At 39.4% G+C, this 19,327-nt stretch overlaps 1 protein-coding gene across 2 annotated transcripts in view; it reads right to left on the bottom strand.

Moving 5' to 3' along the window:
• The window catches only part of Mobp (myelin associated oligodendrocyte basic protein), a 46,991-nt gene extending 36,059 nt beyond the window's left edge, over positions 1 to 10,932 (bottom strand). The window contains exons 1-2 of one of the 2 annotated variants that reach the window (XR_009226038.1): positions 10,777 to 10,927; positions 840 to 917 (exon numbers count right to left, since the gene is read on the bottom strand). The gene's annotated coding sequence lies outside the window, so the exon portion shown is untranslated. Of the gene's footprint in view, positions 1 to 839; positions 918 to 10,776 lie in introns of both variants that reach the window. The other variant, XM_058576600.1, reaches the window with a different exon arrangement.
• Between the last annotated feature and the right edge of the window lie 8,395 nt (positions 10,933 to 19,327).

Genomic DNA, 19,327 nt, shown 5'->3' with positions numbered 1-19,327 from the left:
AAGAATGGTTGTAGTGGGACACTTAAAAAAGCAATTTGGAAAAAAAAGGAAGGCTGCAAATGAAATGCTAGATGTTTGTGCTATTTGATGGATGCAGTGGTTTCAAGTATTGACAAGGTCCACAGAGTGACAATGGATGGAGGAGACTGAATATAATTCACTGGAGGGTTGAGTTAGCTCATTGGCATTACTATTAAAGTCATCCAAGTTGACAAATGGAGTTGGCAGTGGAAAAGAAGTGAGGGCTCTGATAATAAAACCATCAGTGAATAAGGAGGAGAAGTGACCGAGTGAGATCAGGTGAAGGCCCCCCATAAGAAATGGACGACAAGCTTCAAAATGTAGAGATTTAACTAGAGAGTGAAAGTCTAGCAGCCTGAAAGGGGGCAGGGGAAGACACTGACCAAACTCTCAAACCTGGAGCTACGTGAAGCACAACACGGCCCCATTCGAGAATGTTATTCTCAGAAGACTGGGGAGATTCAGTTAAGACAAAGAAATGGAAGGAATTTCCCCGAGTGGAGTCTGAGGACATAAGGAAAATTAGACTTGTTCATAGGATGACTGTCGTGCACAGTACATAGGTTTGTCAAGTGTGAACAAAAATGGTGGCTTGGGCCAAAAAACACTCTGATACAGAGTTGTTTTCTTTTTGTTTGTTTGTTTGTTTTATTTCTACTCCCCAAATCTAGAATGCTGTGAGACTCCTGGGCATACTGCAAAAGTGTTTAACTCTTCTTGCAAGTTCTTTTGCTGATTCTACTGTGAAATTCTGAATACTCGTACTCATTATGCAACAATTTAGATGCAGATCCAAAGGTGAAGAGATTCATTTGTACCTGTATTTTCATGCGTACACATCTGGTGATTAAATCTCTGTTATGAGCTTGTCTTGGTATCATTGGCTTCTTTTTGTCCTAAAAAATGAAGCAGTAGAATGCATTCTGGTTAATTAGTGTTCTGGTTACTCAAGTTGTAAATAATTCAAGTAGATTTTGTATGGAGCTCCACTCTCGCCATCCTAGGAAGGATCATGATGTTTGATCTAGATGTCATCTGAAAGTCGGGGTTGGGAGAAAGACATAGTCACAAAATCACATGCAAACTTTTTAAAGCCACCTTACCATCAAGAAAAAAAAAAAGACATACTTCCAATTAATTTACTATAACTAAATAAAACGTTTTTAGTCTTTTTTCCATTTCTTCTAGTGAATTTGAGCTCCACAAGCTTGGTTTTTGCTTATTATACTAATTAATAAAATTCTAGAGTCTGGCTCTAAAAATGCAAATATTCACAATCAAAGGAATCAGTAATGGGTTAAAGGAAAGTTCTCCCTTAGAGCTCTGAGAAGACAGATGTGAAAACTTTGACAGGTATCGGTCTTGTTTTCCTATGCAACATGGACATTAATGTGATTAATCATAAACTTATCCTCTTCCTCTCTTGATATATAGCAGATCTTGGAAGTTTCATTTGAACAAAGGGGGTCTTAAAAAATATGAAGATTTTAGACATAAAAATAATGCCCAAAAGAAATTTGTAATGTGGATTGATTATCTTTGTAGATAATTTGCTCTTCTAGTAATAAAGATGTAATTGGTAACCCTGTATAATGACTAATCACATATGTCTTTCTGAGTTTTAACTCAAATCAGGTAAGAATTACTAGTATGTTCTACCACCTACTTGGTAGAATAATTGAAATTCTTGTTGCCTGTTTGTTTGTTTTTAAACAGGGTTTCATTAAGTTGCCCAGGCTGGCCTCAGAGTTGTGATCCTTCTGCTTCAGCTCCCAAATTGCTGTGTTACAGGCATGTAACCACCATCATGCCTAGCTCTAAATCTGCAAACTTTCTTTTAAAAAAAAAACAAGGTCAGTCATGATACAGTACATAGGAGCAGGTCTCAAATTTACACTCCCAGTGAAAAACAAGAAAACTCAACAAAATACACGAAAGAATTTTTTCAAGCACTGAACAGTAAACACATCAGGGATATAATCCTTGAGAGGAAGGAAGCAAAGGAGGTGAACCACACATATACTGGTTTTTCTCTAAAGATATTTTCCAAACTGTTATGCAGGGAGAAAGAGCCAATGCAGAGAGAGGAAGAAACAGACACAAGAGTTAGGGGATGCTAAGACATAAAAGGGTGAAGGAGAGAATAACAGAAAGGGGGAGAGATATTTATACTTTCTCTCAGCTACTTGGCCAAATCCAAAATTGTGCAAATGCAGGTGGATACTGTGTGAAACCTAAGAATAAAAATCTCTGAAGAGGCTGATAACTGAGAAGAGATTTCAGAGTTCACACACGACTGGGGAAACATTGTAAGACCTTAGTGAACACCCCAAGCTTTCAGTTGAGACACCAGGAGATTTCACCCAGATAGGGACCACTCCTAGGAATAAGAAAAGATCAAATAGGCATGTCCTAACAAGGTGATCCATCTGTAATTTAACATAAACCAGAAACTCTACAATCTGTTATTTACAACGTCTTACAAAAAATAAACTGAAAACCAAAATTACTAGACATTTGAAGAAACAAAAGGAAACTGAAAAATCAAGAGACAAAATGATCAATGGAAGCAGACCCAGAGATTACCATTATCAATATGTGAAAGAAATTAGAGAAAAGATGAGCACAATGGATGAGAAGATGAGAAATTTCAATATGGAATAAAAATACATCATTTAAAAAACCAATCACGATATAGGGAATAGGAGGGAACTCAAGATGGAATGCAGATGGTGACAAATAAATGTGATTAATGAAAATTAGTCATATAACTATGACTAATATATAAAATTAGTCATATAACTATGCTAAAGAGAAAAGAAATAAATTATTTCTGAAAGGATAATTCCAATTAATGAAGGCATATGCAATGAGAAAGTAATAAACCACCATTAGAACACAATAATAATTTCTTCAAGCAGCATTCACTAATGAATGCTAAATTTAATAAGTGAAAGGTCAATGAAAAACAGGATATTTGCAGAGTCTTAAAATATCTCTTCCCCACAGAAATATTTATTAATTAAAAATAAAAAATAATAATTTTATAGTGGAGAAATTTGGAAAATACCACCTTAATAATATGAAGCAGGGTAACATTATCAGTAATAAGAAAGATCATCATCATTTACCCAGATGCAACACACTGAAAGGGAACATCATCTCTGGGATTCTTTTCAATAATTCATAAACATGATCTATCTAATTGTGAAAAGGCACCAGAAAAATTCAAATGGAAATACATTTTACAAATCATTTATCCGTGTTCTTTAAAAGTCTCAAGGTCATAAAAGAAAAAGAAAGATTGAGGAACCATCACAGAAAAAAGAAAATTAAAGATTCCTTTTTAATTTACAGTATAAATGCAATGGGGCATCCCGGATTCGATCCTGACATAGACAAAGGATATTAGTGGGTAAAACTTGTGAAATGTGGATGAGAGACGTAGTTAGCTAATAATGTTGTATTGATGTTAACTTATCAGTTTTATTAATTGAACTGCATGGTTGTGTAAAATGTTAACATTAAAGGAAGATGGGTGAAAAGCATGAAAAGTGGGGCAGGGGACTAAAAACATCTTGTTCTTTTTATTAACAAAGCATAGAGATATGTACAATGCATAAACAATATGTCGTATATCTACAGAATTAAAATTTCATGAAGAAGGAGAAGCAGTTAGGGAATAAATGGCTCCTAAGGGAACGATGCGTATACTGGAGGTGGTACAGATAATTTCGGAGTCTGCATTTTGTTTAATGTCAGCATCTGTTTCATGATAATAACTTATTTAATCTGTGAGGATTCCTAAAAACCAGCCAAGTCAGGAAAAGGGGAGCTGTAAAAGATACTTAGCCCCTAGCTCTCTGTGCTTCTCCTTATTCAAATATAACCATAAAATATGGTTCTGCCTACCCTGGACACTTGATAATAATAGTCTCTTTTCCACAAATGCCCTCCTCTTGCAATGCCTGTTTGAGAATAGAAAATTTCAAGTCAAACACCCCTCTCTCAGAGAAAAAAATTTCTGGTCATTTAGTTAGATTAACAATAAACACCATCATTTCACAATTATATAGCTTCCTGGGGTGCTTCTCATTTGCTTTTATTATTGTTGGGGTTGCATACGATTTTTTTTCCACTACCACAAAAATGTAAACTCTCCAGATGCTAGCTCAGTGCCTGCCACATGGACTCTCAATAAATATTTGAGTTAGTAAATGAGTGAGTGAATGAGTGAATGAATGAATGAATGAAATGTGTCACAAGCTTGTGAAGAACTGAGAATAAATACCTGAATGGAGGCTTCCAGTTAACTCAGAATTCCTCAACTTCCTCTATTTAACATGATGTTGACACTAAGTTATCTATACACTCATAATTAATGAACATCAGCTAATAGCATTGGTGGGCACCAAGGAACTACTTGGAAACTTGAATGTTCATTTTAAAAAGTTATATGTAAGACAGAACCATACAGAAAAAAAAAAGCTTTTCAACTACAGAAGACATTGTGGTTCTGAAGTCCCCAATTTATTCAACATAAGTTAGTTAGCTTCTACCATTCTATTCACTTCTGAAAACTTAGTAGCTTTATCTGAGAACCAAGTTATCTTAAATAAATATTGACTATAAAGAGAAGGTGATGCCCAAGTACAGTCTAGTTTTCCAGTGAACTGAAGCCCTAAGAAGGTTTTCCGTGTCTCTCAGTACCAGTGTCTGGTCCCTTGTGTTTCCTACAGGGAGTCTGAAATAGACTGTGAATGCACCATTTATCTTAATTATATAAAAGGCAATTGTTACTCCCTCTGACTGGAATTTAATATTTGAGGTTTACCTGCTTAACTTACAGTTTTGTCCATTATTACTTTTAGTTAAAATTTCTTAAGCCTTCTATACCGATATATTTGCCTCCTCTAAGTCATAAGTTTCCATGTGCAAGTGCCAGAGCCAACTTTCTATAACATAATCAGCAAGATCTCCTATGCCTGTGGGCTGTACATATATTTTCTCCTGCTCATGATTTACTTTTTGCCTTTGGATCAGTAAGAGAGCCAGAATCTTACCATTTCTTCTCCCTATTCTCTTTCCCTCACCTTCTCTCTCTCCAGAGATATGGTTCCTTATTCCATTTGGGACAGCCTGGCCTTCCCAGACCACAAGCCAAGTGGCCAAGGCTCAGGACCCACACCAGTCTTGGGAGAAAACACACACTTCCCTGTTCCTGTATCTCTCGATTTCCTCTGGCAACATAGATGGACCTTCTTGGCCTTTCCTCTAAAACAAACAGATCTTCAGACTTGGGATGTAGTAAATGGGGATTTGGAAAAGGAAGAAGGAAGTCTCAGTACAACTCCATGTCATAAGTTAGCTTCCAGCCTCCTTAACCAAGAGGCTCTGCGTTTACCCAGAATTCTTGGACAGTTGTTCTTGGCTACTGACTAGAGAGGGGAAGTGAAATGTGAGATTCTGTCACCAAAGTTCCACATCAAGGACCTAACATGATGGAGTCCCTTTCCCCCCTCAAAAAAAATGTTTGTCTTCCACGTTAGACCTTTAATACCTTGCTTTTAAAATATAATAAACCAGTTTCTAAACTTAAGTAATTGACTTCAGTTATTCTTGAAAACATTTTGCATGAAGGTATTGTGAAGATCCCTTCAATATGTCTCTGAGGGTAAATGTTATTATTATCCCATGTGAGAAACTTTAAATGAGTATAATATGAGTATTATTTCAGATTTTTTAAGCCAGGTCTTATGCCTTGGTTGATTGGTAACTGCTACTTATACTGCTCCCTGATTTCTATGCAAACTCTAGACTATACATAGAACATGTATGTGCTCACTGTATATTTAATATTCACATTTGCATTGACCCTAAGCCCCCTGCAGTAGGCTGAATGGACTGCCCCATAAATTTCCAAATCCTAATCACTGAAACTTCTGAATACCTTATGTTATGTTATGTAACGAAAGAAACTTTACAGACATAGTGAAGGCCAAGGATTTTACAGGGAGATTATTCTGGATGATTTGGGTGAGTCGGATAATATAAACCCTTAAAAACCAAGAACTTTCTCTAGCTGGGGTCAGAGAAATGCAACAGAAGACGAGGCCAGAGTTACTCCTAGCTTGAGAAGAGCTCAACCCACCATTACTGACTGGAGCAAACCAGAGACCTGAGCCCAACAACCACAAGGAGTGAGTTCTGCCAACAACCTGCTTGAGCCTGGATTTCAGAGCTTCTTCTAGACAGGAGCTCTGCAGACAACCACTTCGTGTCCTTGTGAGATCCAAAGCAGAAGATATAGACAAGCCCACAGGACTTCTGATCTACAGAACAGTGAGGTAATAAATGGGAACAGTCTTAAGAAACTATGTTTATGATAGTTTACTACACAACTCACTTCTGTAGATTTCTGAGAATCCATTCCTCTATCTTCCTTATTAATTTTTGAACTCCCATAAAAAATAGTTACACTTTCCATGAAGGCCTCTGTATCCGATGTCCTGGATCTTAAATGCTGTTATTCCAGCCTCTAAATGTTGCTCTCCTTTCCCATGTTCATTCACTCCAAATGTGGACACTAACTGTATTAACTGTATTTTCTTATTTTCTGTGTTCATAATGCTCTGGCATTGGGGGTCTTGCTGATCCTGGAGAGGCTGCCTTCCCCAGGACTAGTTAATTCCTAGAGATAGCCAGTGACTCCTTTGTGAGCTCACCTTTCATATGGAAATCAACCAATCCAGAGCCCAGATTTTCCAACTACCTCCTTCATTAAGCTCTCACAGGATGAACAAATATTCCTCTGTCCTGATGTCCCCAGGGCCAGATCCCAGTTAACTTGGAACAGATTCTACATCCCAGAGTCCCAAGAAATTATTCACACTAGCCAATCCTAAACCTGCCTAGTCCCTTATCCTGCATTTCCTACTGTTCCCCACAAAACCACAATAAAGACTTCCACCCCTGCTTCCCCCTTTCTCCTCTTGACTCCTGACCAAGGAAACTGGTACTTCCTCATGTGGCCCCTTTCCTCTAATTTCATGTCCCCATGTCCCCCTCCTCTTGGGATCTGTTATGGTTTGAATGTGAGGTGTCCCCCAAAAGCTCACAGATGAAACAATGAAAGTTTTAGAGGAGAAATGATTGGGTTAAGAGAGCCTTAATCCATCAATCAGTGAATTAATCCCTTGATGGGATTAACTGAGTTGATAACTGAAGGCAGGTAGGGTGTGGCTGGAGGAGGTGAGTCACTGGGGGCGTGCCTTTGAGGTTTATATTTGGTATCTGGCAAGTGGAGTGTCTCCGTCTCTGAATCTCTTCTCTTCTCTTCTCCTCTCCTCCTCCTCCTCCTCCTCCTCCTCCTCCTCCTCCTCCTCCTCCTCCTCCTCCTCTTCTTCTTCTTCTTCTTCTTCTTCTTCTTCTTCTTCTCTCTCTCTCTCTCTCTCTCCCCCCCCCTTCTGATCATCTTGTGAGCTGCTTCTCTCTGCCACGTTCTTATGCCATGATGTTCTGTCTCACCTCAAGCCAAGGAATGGAGCCAGCTATCTATGGACTGAGACCTCTTTTACTCCTGTAAAATTGTTCTGGTCAGGTCTTTTAGTCATAGCAATGAAAAATCTGACTAAAACAGGAACTGTAACAAACTTTCCAATGTCACTCATCTCCTGATCTGTTGGCCTCACCATATCTGATCAATAACAAAATCTCAAGTATGTTTTTAAACAGGGTGCTTCCTTAGCCACCCAGAGCCCAGCTGACTCTAATGCTTAAAAGATAACAGAAACAACGGATGCAGGAGTGGCCTCCGTGCCAATGGAAGAAGTCACTGCTGGAGCCCACGGTACAGAGCCTCCTTCTGTGGTCCCAGCCCAGCAGACTTCTAGGTTGTCAGAAGATTAACTCCCATCCACAATTCCCTCCTGGCCTTCTGAGCCTTCCACGTCCTGACCCCCAATTGTTTTGACTGAAAGAGAAAAAAGGGGTCTTCATGCCTTCATTTTCCCCAAGATGATTCGTCTTGGGAAAACATAATCCTCTAAGTATGTAAAACACTTTACCAAACCACAGGGTGACTTCCATGGCCCAGATAAGACAGTCGTAACAGTTAATGCTTCCTTTTCCCACTAGCCAAGCTTCTTAGCCTTAAATAGCACACTGTGCAGAACCCCAAAAATTTTCCTTTAATTTCATTGTTAGGTAAGAAGACATTGATCTCCCTCATCTCCCTCAGGGAACGGTCCTGTTAACTTTACTAGGAAGCTCACTTAGCAGGGTAATCAACTACCTCAACATTCTGATTTTGGTTAACTCCTGGATCTTCCCTGAGGGGGCCGGGAGAAATGAATGCTTTTATTTGCATATCTAAGGAATTTGTTTTAATAACTTTAAAAAAAAATAAAGGAAGCCTGAAAGGAAATCAGGTCTACATGTAATGTCCAAATCAGGGTATAAAGTTATTTTTGAAGTAGTTTATTTTCAGCCCACCTTTTTAATTTTAATTTTTGTAACTTTAATGTGTGCAATATACTAGTAAAATAATAATAATAATAATAATAATACTTGTCATCCATAAAATTCAGTAAGTATCTTAGTTTGAGTTGTGGGCTCTGCCATTTGCTAGCCATGTATAATCAATCATAGGCTGATCCCTGGATCTCAATTTTCTCATCTGTAAAATGTGGATAATATTTCCTACCTCACAGATTATGTAGAGAATATTTTAAGAATGACTGGTGATCTCAGAATTTTGACTCCTGGTGATACAAAGGGAGAGTTCTTTGCTGGTATGTGGTTTCTTGGACACAGGAGATACTTGATCAGTATCTCACAACCTTGGCAGAGCTATGCCTCCTCCATTACTGCAGACACCCTGCCAACCTGCTAAAGGATGCCAGCGAGCTGGGTGGCTCCTCAGGACAACTCTTCCTTGAACAGTATCAGCAGTTGGCTGTGCTTAGGAAGGAAGGGCCACATTTATGCAAGGAACACTCATAGTGCAGTAGACATGAGCCCAACACATGAAAATAATTTAAATGAAATACCAATCTAAGCTTACCAAGTTCATGGACGTATCATGGCAATTGCCATTTATAATCAAAGGTCAGCTCTGACACACTCAGGGTAAATGCTTGGGAATTATCTCTAAAATTTCTGGATTTATAACTTTTTGTAATTTCATGTACAAAGATTATAGATAATCAACGATTTAAAATCTGAGAGACTCTCAGATAAATAAGACCTTGAATTAAAAATTTTTAGGATCAGTGGGGCACTGTGGGGCACATCTATAATTCTAGCAACTCTGGAGACTGAAGTAGGAGGATCGCAAGTTTGGGGCGAGACTCAGTAATTCAGTGAGGCCCTAACAATTTAGAAAGATCCTGTCTCAAAATTAAAAAATAAAAAGGACTGGAGATATGGCTCAGTGGTAAAGCACTCCTGGGTTCAATTCCCAGTACCAAAAAAAAAAAAAATTGATAGAAATGGTTCAATTTGAATATTCACAGTCAAAATGCAATCATATTCCTTCAAAAACTGTGACCTCAATTATGGGAAAACTTCACACCAAAACCATACGAAAGAACATTTAACAAAATAATTGGCCTACACACTTCAAAACTGTCACTGTCAGTGAAGGAGAATAGCTATCTCAGGTACAGTTCCAGATTAAAGAACACCAAAAAGACAGAACAACTGAAGTCAGTCAATCACACTGGATTGACAGCAGAGACAATTGATGAAGTCTAGATATCTCTAGAGGAAATCAAAGTATTTTTCTGATTTTGATGATGCCTGCAATTTAATCTCAAATGGCTCAGCAAAATATAAAATGTATTATTTGTTGCTATAGAAAGAGAATGTTAAAGCAGATCTGGTACAATGTTCACATTTGGGTAAACTGGGTGCAGTCTGGAATTTTCATACTGTTTGCAATTTTTCTGTAACTCTGAAGCAATTTTTGAAATCCACTCACCAACAATTCCCCTGTCATTCTAAATAATCACCAACCAGCATCTCTGCACATCTGGCTGCAATCTGTTTTCTGTCTCCCTATTTTATTCACAGAGCATTAAAAATTCTCCTTTTCTCCATTTTCATCCTAGTACCGTAGCCAAGTTCATGACTGTATTCCCCTGACACATAATCTTTTCTTTGCTTTTTTTTTTTTTTAATCAACTATAGAACTGAAAGACTCCCTGTGATTTCTAAGAGATTCTGTATGTGACAAGGCATCCATGTCTTTCAATTTAAGTTTGCTGGTCTACAGGGAGCACAATGCTAAGATTTGGTCTTTGTTGCTCCATGAATATCCCACACACATAAATTCAGCTGTATGGGGGAAGCAGTTGCACTCAGATAAGAAAGAAAACCTCATTTTCAAATCATGACAAAGTATCAAAGAAGAAATAGGGATTAAAAAAAAGAACTCAGTAGCACCATTGATCTCACTGCAACAACAGGGGTCTTTGAATCTGAGGAAACCTGAGTTAGGATTCAGAGCCTCTCCCCAGGCTCAGACAAATCCCAAACATTAACACGAACATTCCAGGAGGGCTCTCTGCCCACATCAGAAAGCAACTTGCTGCTCCTTCTTCCAGTCTCGTTTTCTCCATTCTTTTCTGTCCTTCCAACCTTGACCGCTATTACAATCCGCTGTAACAAAATGGTCCATACGACCGTTCACTTGCCACTTGAGGATGAGGTACAAAAGGAAGTAAAAGACAAAAGCCAGAGACATTTTCTTACCTTCAGATAGCAGTTGCTGTGTGTCACAGGTTCCTTTTCTGTACCAAGGTCCCTGAGGGGTTGAGGCTACCTCAATGCATGCAGAATATATAGGGAGAGATTATATATCTGGGTTTTTTTCATTACACAAGGTGTTTTTGATGGGTCCTCCCGGCCAAGATGCACTTTAAAACAAAAGCTACACAAAGACTACAAAAAGGCCACACAAAGTGTAAACAAAAGGCTAAAGAAAAACCAAACAAAAGCCAAAGAAAGTTTAAAACAAAGAGTGAAACAAAGACAAACAAAGGCCAAACAAAGACAAAAACAATGACCAAAACAAAGAGCAAAAGAAAACCTAAACAAAAGCTAAAGTAAGCTACAGCTATATCGCACATGCACACACATGCACGCACCCACAACCCATCTCCACACTAAAGCCACACACACTCACAGGCTCAAACTCCCACGTCCCATGTAATCAATACCCATGAGAAACCTCCCCCATCACCAAGGTCTCTTCCAACCAGCTCTAGCCCGTGTGCAAGCACAGGCTAAGTCCATCCACACCACGCACCAGCTCACCCCACACAACCAAGCTCTCTTACCCACACGCCCACAACAGCACAGTAACCACCTCACCCCAGCACATCATACCTCACCCCATACATCCCAAGTCATAGCCTTCCGCCATGAACTGTGTTGGAGTCACACCAACAAATTCCTGTCTTTGGGCTCCTATTTTTATACTCTAGGCAGATAAATACCCATTTACACTCCCTTCCCACCTACACACACACACACACATACACACACACACACATACACACCAAGACTAACCCTCACATACACACATCTTTGCACACTTGACTTAACGAAAGTCTAATCTAGTCTAATCACAACTGAGATTGAATTTGGAAGATTCTGTGACAGTCACCTTTATGCATTCAAATTTATTAAAACTTCTATAAACCATCTATTATGGTAAATGGTTTGGTAAATAGTGAATATCATTCAATTAACATGATGGCGTTGACTGCAATCTTCAATATGTTCTTATCCTTTTCTTAAAATGAGGGAGCTACGCTATCAAGTCCCATAACCCTCTGTGCTCTATTAAATTTCATCGGACCAGAGGGAGGATTAAATCAGTTGAGAGGCGTACACTTGTTCAAATGGTGCATCCCACACATGAGTAGTAGTAAGTGCCACACCACGTTAGCGCTCATGGTCAGGGCCCTAAAGAAACTTACAAACAAGAGTGAGTGGCACTTGCAAAGTCTTCCTTTCTGATCCCCAAACTACTGGAAATCAAGATGTATTTAAAAACGCAAGATCATAGATTATAAAAACCCATCTTTACTAAAGGACTCCTCTGCTTCTCAAATCTTAATGGCAAATTTTTGTAGTCCCATCTTCAATCTACCCCATAATAAATGGAGTGATATACCATTTATGCAACCAAATTATGAAGGGTCCACAAAATGCTCATTACACTATCTCTTTAATTCTGTTGTCTGCCCTTCATGCAACAGCATTCTCAGTTCCAGAAAAACTGCTTAGGAGGCCACATCTGAGTCAGTGTCACTCCTGTTGAATGGCAGCCTTGTGCTCCACATGGGATTAAGACCTCCCAGGACTTCAAGTGGACTCAGCCCAAATTAATGCTATAACTTGCTAACATTTCAGAAGACTTCCTCATAGAATCTATGGCTGCAACTGACAATCCCCACATGTTAAGGTTGAACTGTGTCCCTTTGCCTTCCAGATTCCTGTGTTGAAAACCTAATGCCCAACACCTCTCTGGGTGACCTTATTTAAAGACAGAGTCCTCACAGAGGTAGTCAAGCTAAAATAAATCATTAAAGTAGGCCATGATCCATGTCTTTATACAAATTTGCACACATGGGGGTGGGGAGGACATATATGGACAGATGGGAGAAGATGGCCATCTACAACCAAAGAGAGAGGCTTGGAACAGATTCCTCCCTCAGTCCTCAGAAGGAACCCACACTGCTAAAACCCTGATCTCAGGCTTCTGAATTGGACAATTGTAAGAAAATATGTTGCTGCTGATATAATTTCTATATTCATCAAACACTTGTGAAACCTGGCACAGGATAGTCACCTGTAATCCCAGTGATTCAGGAGGCTGGGCAAGAGGATGGCAAGTTCAAGGCCAGCCTCAGCAACTTGGCAAGACCCTGTCTAAAAATTTAAAAATAAAAAGGTCTAGGGATGTAGCTCAGTGGAAGAAAGAGAGAGAGAGAGAGAGAGAGAGAGAGAGAGAGAGAGAGAGAGAGAGATGCTAACGGTTCATGGTGCCACCTCATCCCACTCCATCATTTAACTATTTTTTAGTTGTGTATTTCCATATTGCTACGTTATTCACACAGCCATTTATATGCTGATTTATTGAAGGCTATTGGCTTCCTTTTGAGGATTATTTTTCTTACATTTCACTTCTTCCTCTTCCTTTCCCTTCCCCTCCCCCACTGAGTGAAGTTACATCAGTCAGTGTTTATATTACTATAAACGTGAATGTTCGTGCCCACAGTCTTATGATAAACCATAATTGTTCCTTTTCTTTGTATGACTTTCTTTTCCCTGAAGTTAATAATTGTCCTGGTTTTGCTTTCATTTATTTATTTTAATTTGCTTAGGTTTTAAAATCTACTTATCACTCATTTTTCCAAATACTCCAGCAGATCTGTCAAATACTGATTAGTGATTTTCAGGCATTCGGATGCATTAATCTCTTACGTCTCTGGTCTTCTGTAATCCTCTGTCCTCCTCTCTGGTGTTAGGCCACCCGCTCTCTGGTCCTGGGGCACTGGTTCTTCCTCCCATTGCTTTGCTAAGATGGAGTCACCTTGTTCTGGACTCTAGAACATTCTCATCTGTGGCTTGCCCCCGCCCATTCTTCTGAGATAAGCCCTCCAATGGCTTCCTTAGAAAGAAAGGGTATATATAAAGAAGATTTTTCCAAGTGCCTGCTTATCTGAAAGCTGCTGTATTCTATCCTCACACTGGTTGCCTACTTGGATATGGAATTCTAGGTTGAACAGTATTATGAATATATTTCTTTTCTCTATTTTTTTTTCTCCATTTCTGTTTTGAGAAGTTCTAGACCTTTCGGAATCTCATTTGTCTATTTTTTTTTTAAGTTTTTAGTGGATTTTATATTGAGTTATTTTATTTTGTGGCTTCGTTTTTGTTTGTGTGAGAGTAGTTTAGTTTTTGTTTTGTTTTTTTGCCTACAACTTTTTTTTTTCCAAAAACTTTGGAAATGTTAAGGGTCTTTTTTTATTTTTTATTTGTTTTAATTAGTTATACGTGACAGTAGAATGCATTTATGCACTTTGTTATACCATACATAGATGGGGTATAATTTCTCATTTTTCTGAGTGTACATGTTGCAGAATCATATTGGTCATGCAGTCACATATATTCATACAGCAATAATGTCTGTTTCATTCTACTACCTTTCCTATCCCCACATCCCCTCCCCTCCCCTCCCATCACTTCCCTCTACCTAATCTAAGGTAATGCTATTCTTCCCTACTGACCCCCCACCATCTTATTGTGAATTAGCATCTGCATATTAAGGGTCTTATTTTAACCCGAAGTCCTTTGAAACTTTACCACGCTATTCTTCAATGTGAGGGGTTTGTTTTTGTTTGTTTTGTTTTTTCATTCCCACTTGAGGGACCATTTTCATTTGGAAATTCATAATATTCCATTTTGAAATTTTTTTTCTGTATATTTTTATAGATTTGTTCCTCTCCTTTCTTCTTTCTTTCTGAAATCTCTGTCATTTTAACTGTCTCGAATGATGATCTGAATTGTTTCTTATTCTTCTCACTCATTCCAAGCTCCCAGCTCTGTTTTTCTCTTATCAGACTTTCCTATTTGCTTCATTATATCCCTCTTACTGAATTTTGAAACACTTTGTTTTGAAAAATCATATTTTTTAATTCTAAAACTTCATTCTTGTTTGGTGTCTCTTCTTTTTAAAGCACATAGTTTCCCCCCTAAAATGTGGGACAATCACAATTGCATAAGGGAAAGGCAAACCTTTTGTCAGATAGATTATTGAAAATTAGTATAAATGAATAAATGATCTACAGAGGAAAACTACCTTAAGGAAGGAGATGTGTGTGACACGGGTAAGATAAGGGGACCCCTGGACACACATAAAGTCATATCAGCAATTAGTCAATGGTCATTTACCTAGAAAAACTGTATATCAAAATATATGTTGTAAAAGGTTTGTTTTTTAAATTTTAAAATATCCTACAATCATACTACCTTGAAATGCCTAGTCTCATCTGATCAAAAAAGATAAAAAACAAGCCAGAGATTTTCAACGACCATGCTGTGCTGTATAAATACAGCAAAATGAGTGCTTTGTTTAATAAGCAACTATAAGGCCATTTTGAGTGATTGGGAGGTATATAATAATGAGTCTGTCGATCAAATCTGAGAGAAACAAGTCTAAATGGTTCCTCGTTTGCCCTTCCATCTTTACTTTTGGTATAAATCTGCCTCATCCAAGATTTTGACCTTGACTTTACAGATTTGTAGCTACATGGTTCCCCACTTTCAAAGATAAACAGGGGAATGTGATACCAACTGAGCTGCCAGTCACCCAGACAAAGCCTCTGTGTGTTCCCGAGCTCCACACCCAACGTCTCTGTCTGCCTCCCTCTGTTCTGCTAGGGCCCAGTCACAATTGTGTTCTGGCCAGTGATGACTGGCATTAAGAATGGACGCCGTGTTCCCTCAGTAAGGGACTGGGTTTTTTCCAATTTGCTGTGTTGAAACACACTCAGCCATACCTCTGCTATTAAACATCCAGCACGCGATCCATGTATTGGATTCGTTTAATGTTACCACTGGGGAAGGAAAATGTGGATGCAGGGTGGCAATATGCAAGGATTCTAGCAGAAGGAGAGAGCTAGAAAGAGAATGTGCCAGTGTGCTGTGGGTATGCTTCAGGGAAGGAGCTCCGACTCTCATTCCTGACATCGGTTACCCAGAGAAATATGCACCGTGAAGCAGGACCCAGCATTCATGGAAAGACTCTTTGTAAAAAAAAAAAAAAAAAGAATTATTGTTGTCTTAATTCTGTGTTTACCAGGCAGCCAAACATCTAGTGTTTAGTTAAGAAAGTGCCTTGAGAAAACTTTCTCAAGAAACATGCTGCCAATGTGAGTTAATAGATTGGAACTAATGACCACATTCTGTTGTTTTAGACTATACCTATACATGGCCTATACACAATCAGATATCTATAAATAGAAGCTGCTGTCTCTAAGTTATTACCCCTGGTAAAGTAAAAATCTGATTTCTAAACTTGTTGACCTGAGGTGCACAATAAGGTATAGACAGCATATGTGTCTAAGTCTTCTTGGTTCAAACTATTGACTCAAATGTTAATCTCCTCTAGAAAAAAAGCCTCACAGACATACCTGAAATTAATGCTTTACCAGCTATCCAGGCACCCTGTGGCTGGTCTTGTCGGTTCCTACAATCAACCATTGCAGTACGATTTAGCCTGCTTCCAGTTTATACCTCCCTTAGACTATGGTAATTACTGACTGGCAAAATAATTAGTTGCAAACTTTCTGTGAGAAATGATTTAGCATGTTTCCTTCACAAAGCCCTTTACAAGTGATTTCCTTTTATGGGACTCAACGGTGAATCCTTCATGCAGATCTGTTTTTAATGTACTCTTTATTTTTATCCAAATTTGCCAATGACTCTCTCCCATTTGCTAGGAGTTTCTCAGCTGGTAAGATGATTTTAGAAAGATCTCTATCCCGTTTATGGCATGGTAGAACCAGCCCACACCTTGCTCAGGCTCGCTCTCTCCTGGGCCAACATGGCTCCTCTCAACAGCACCTGCCTCCTTGGCTCCATTGGCATTGGAAAGATTTCTCAAAGATAGCCCTGAGCACAACAACTCCTGCAAGATTTCTTTTTAATAAAAACAGTCCCAACCAAGTAAAACTGTCACAAGAGTTCCAAGCCAGTGACTTTTCTTTCCAGGCAAATTCAGCAACATCTACATGAAGGATTCATCATTGGTTCCAGGGAACAAAGTCACATGGAACATCACTTGTAAAGGGCTGTGTGAAGGGAAAATGCTATATCACTTCTCTCAGATAGTTTACAGTTAATTATTTTACCAGCCAATAACTTTACCATATCTTTAAGAGAGGTATAAGTTGGAAGCATTTTAAACCACCCTGTCGTGGTTAATGGCAGGAGCCAACAAGACCAGCTATGGGGTGCCCAGATGGCTGGTTAGGCATTATTTCTGCATGTGTCTGTGAGGGTGTTTCCAAGAGGAGATTAACATTTGAGTCAATAGACCCAGTACAGAAGACTTCCCTTTTCAATTTGGGTGGGCATCATCCACTTGCTGAAGTCCTGACTAGAACAAAAAAGCAAAGGAGGTTGGATCTGCACTCCCTCTGCCTGGAAGCTTGAGCTGGGACATGGATCTTCTGCCTTCTGAGTACCTGGAGCTCAGACCTTCAGACCCAGATTGGAATCTACCCATCAGCTCCCCGGTTCTCAGGCCTTTTTAGCTGCACCAGGCTGTGCTGGGTCTCCTGGCTGCTGGTGGCAGATCTGGGGATTTCTCAGCCTCTATCATCAAATGAGCTGATATCTTAAAAATGAATGTCTTCCTATACATATATATCATCATACATATATCCTATTGGTTCTGGCTTTTCTGAAAATCCTAATTCATATAACTTGAAAGCCTTTACCAATAAAGAAAACTTCCCATATTTTAAGTAAAGAAAAAAAAATAATATCTTTCCACTTTATGAAAATACAAGAATGAAATTTGGTCCTTGATCAAACCAATATACTAAACATTTGTTAGAACCAGCTGCTATTTTGTAAGGAAACGTCTCAATTTGTTTCAGGTATCATCTGTTGAATCATGTCATTCTGTGACACTGCCCTTTCCACACAGATCAATCCATATTTTCACAATCAGTTAGATGTCCATTACTGTGACAAAATACCTGAGATAAACAACTTAAAAACAGGAAAGATTTATTTTGGCTCACAGTTCAGAGGTTTTAATCTATGGTTAGTTAGCTCTGTTTCTTTGGGGACTGTGGTGAGGCAGAGCAATGTGGTGGGAGCATGAGGCAAAGGAAGCTGCTCACCTTGTGGAGGGAGGGCAACAAAAAGAGAGAGGAGGAGGCTTGGGTCTCTATATCCACTTCAAAGTCATGCCCCCAAGAACCTAACTTTCTCCCACTAGGCCCCACCTCCTAAAGTTTGTACCACCCCCTGATAGATCAAGCTTTCAGCACATAGCCTTGGGAGGACATGTAAGTTCCATACCATATCCCACGGTGACCATGGCAAGTGGGGCTATCCTATTTCACAGTTATGTTAGACATTTCAGAAAAAAAGGTGGGTCCATCACACCACCTCCTCTCAACCCCTCTTTGGTGACCTGTGTACTGTGTTTCCTTCACCTAAGCCAACACCCTATGATATGCCACAAAGATGAAGCTCAGATGACATGTCATACAGCACTTTGGCCTGTATGACATGTATGACCCAAAATCTGCCAAGTTTGGTTAATTATTTTACCAGCCAATAACTTTACCATATCTTTAAAAGAGGTATAAGCTGGACGCATTTTAAACCACACTGTCGTGGTTAATGGTAGGAGCCAACAAGACCAGCTATGGGGTGCCCAGAAGTCCTGGTGTGGCACAGCCAGCTCCTGGGATGCCACGCAAGAAGAACAGAACAGCCAACTTCTATCCAGGACCCTCGGATCCACTGTCTTGAGATAGTTCAGCATTTCAACAGCAAGTTATATGGTGTTTCTTTGGATGATGACAAATTTTTATGAAGCTGAATTTTTAGACGTTTACTTGTTTTTAAAAGCAAAACAAGTATTGCAGGAATGTGGGAGGCGGTTGCACTGAATGACTAGCATTTTCCTTCCCATGATTGGAAGAAGCTCTGTAGGTCACTTTCGTAGTGACCTGGTCACTTTTATAGTGGCCTGGATACTTCCCCGATCCTTGAAGTAGCAGAATATGTCTTCATGCATGGGCATGCCTTCCTGCAGCCCCATGGATCGAGCTACACTCACCTGTTCCTTTGTGGTATTACCCCTTTGCCCTGTTTTGGATAGAATGTTCCATGGAAACACTCTGTGTGTCCCTTTCTCTTACTCTGCCCTTGAGTGTGACCTTCCTAGTTGCCACAGTCAACCTGCTGACAGCAGACATCAGGAAGCTAGACTCAACCCCCTGAAACCTGACCCCTGGACTCATTTGAATGGCTTCTCCTCAATAAAAGGGTTCAGCACCTGCTCACTGGTTCGCTCTCTCTTTATGGGGACGCTTAAGGTCAGAGGAACCGTCACAGGACCTCCAAAGAAAAAGGTATCTCTGTCTCTTGTGTGGTTATTTCGTGCAGCCCAGTTCCCCTGGAGTGACCCTGAGTGTTTTTGACGCAAGGAATGCAACACAATAAAATCAACATGGAACAAGAAACAAGAACCTTTATGTCAGAA

The sequence above is a fragment of the Marmota monax genome, unplaced genomic scaffold (genome assembly GCF_021218885.2).
Source record: "Marmota monax isolate L192 unplaced genomic scaffold, Marmota_monax_Labrador192_F-V1.1 WCK01_AAM20220418_F8-fsc00021, whole genome shotgun sequence".
Lineage (NCBI taxonomy): Eukaryota > Metazoa > Chordata > Mammalia > Rodentia > Sciuridae > Marmota > Marmota monax.
The sequence above is the reverse complement of the archived record's forward strand: the minus strand, read 5'-3'. Positions and strand labels throughout refer to the sequence as shown.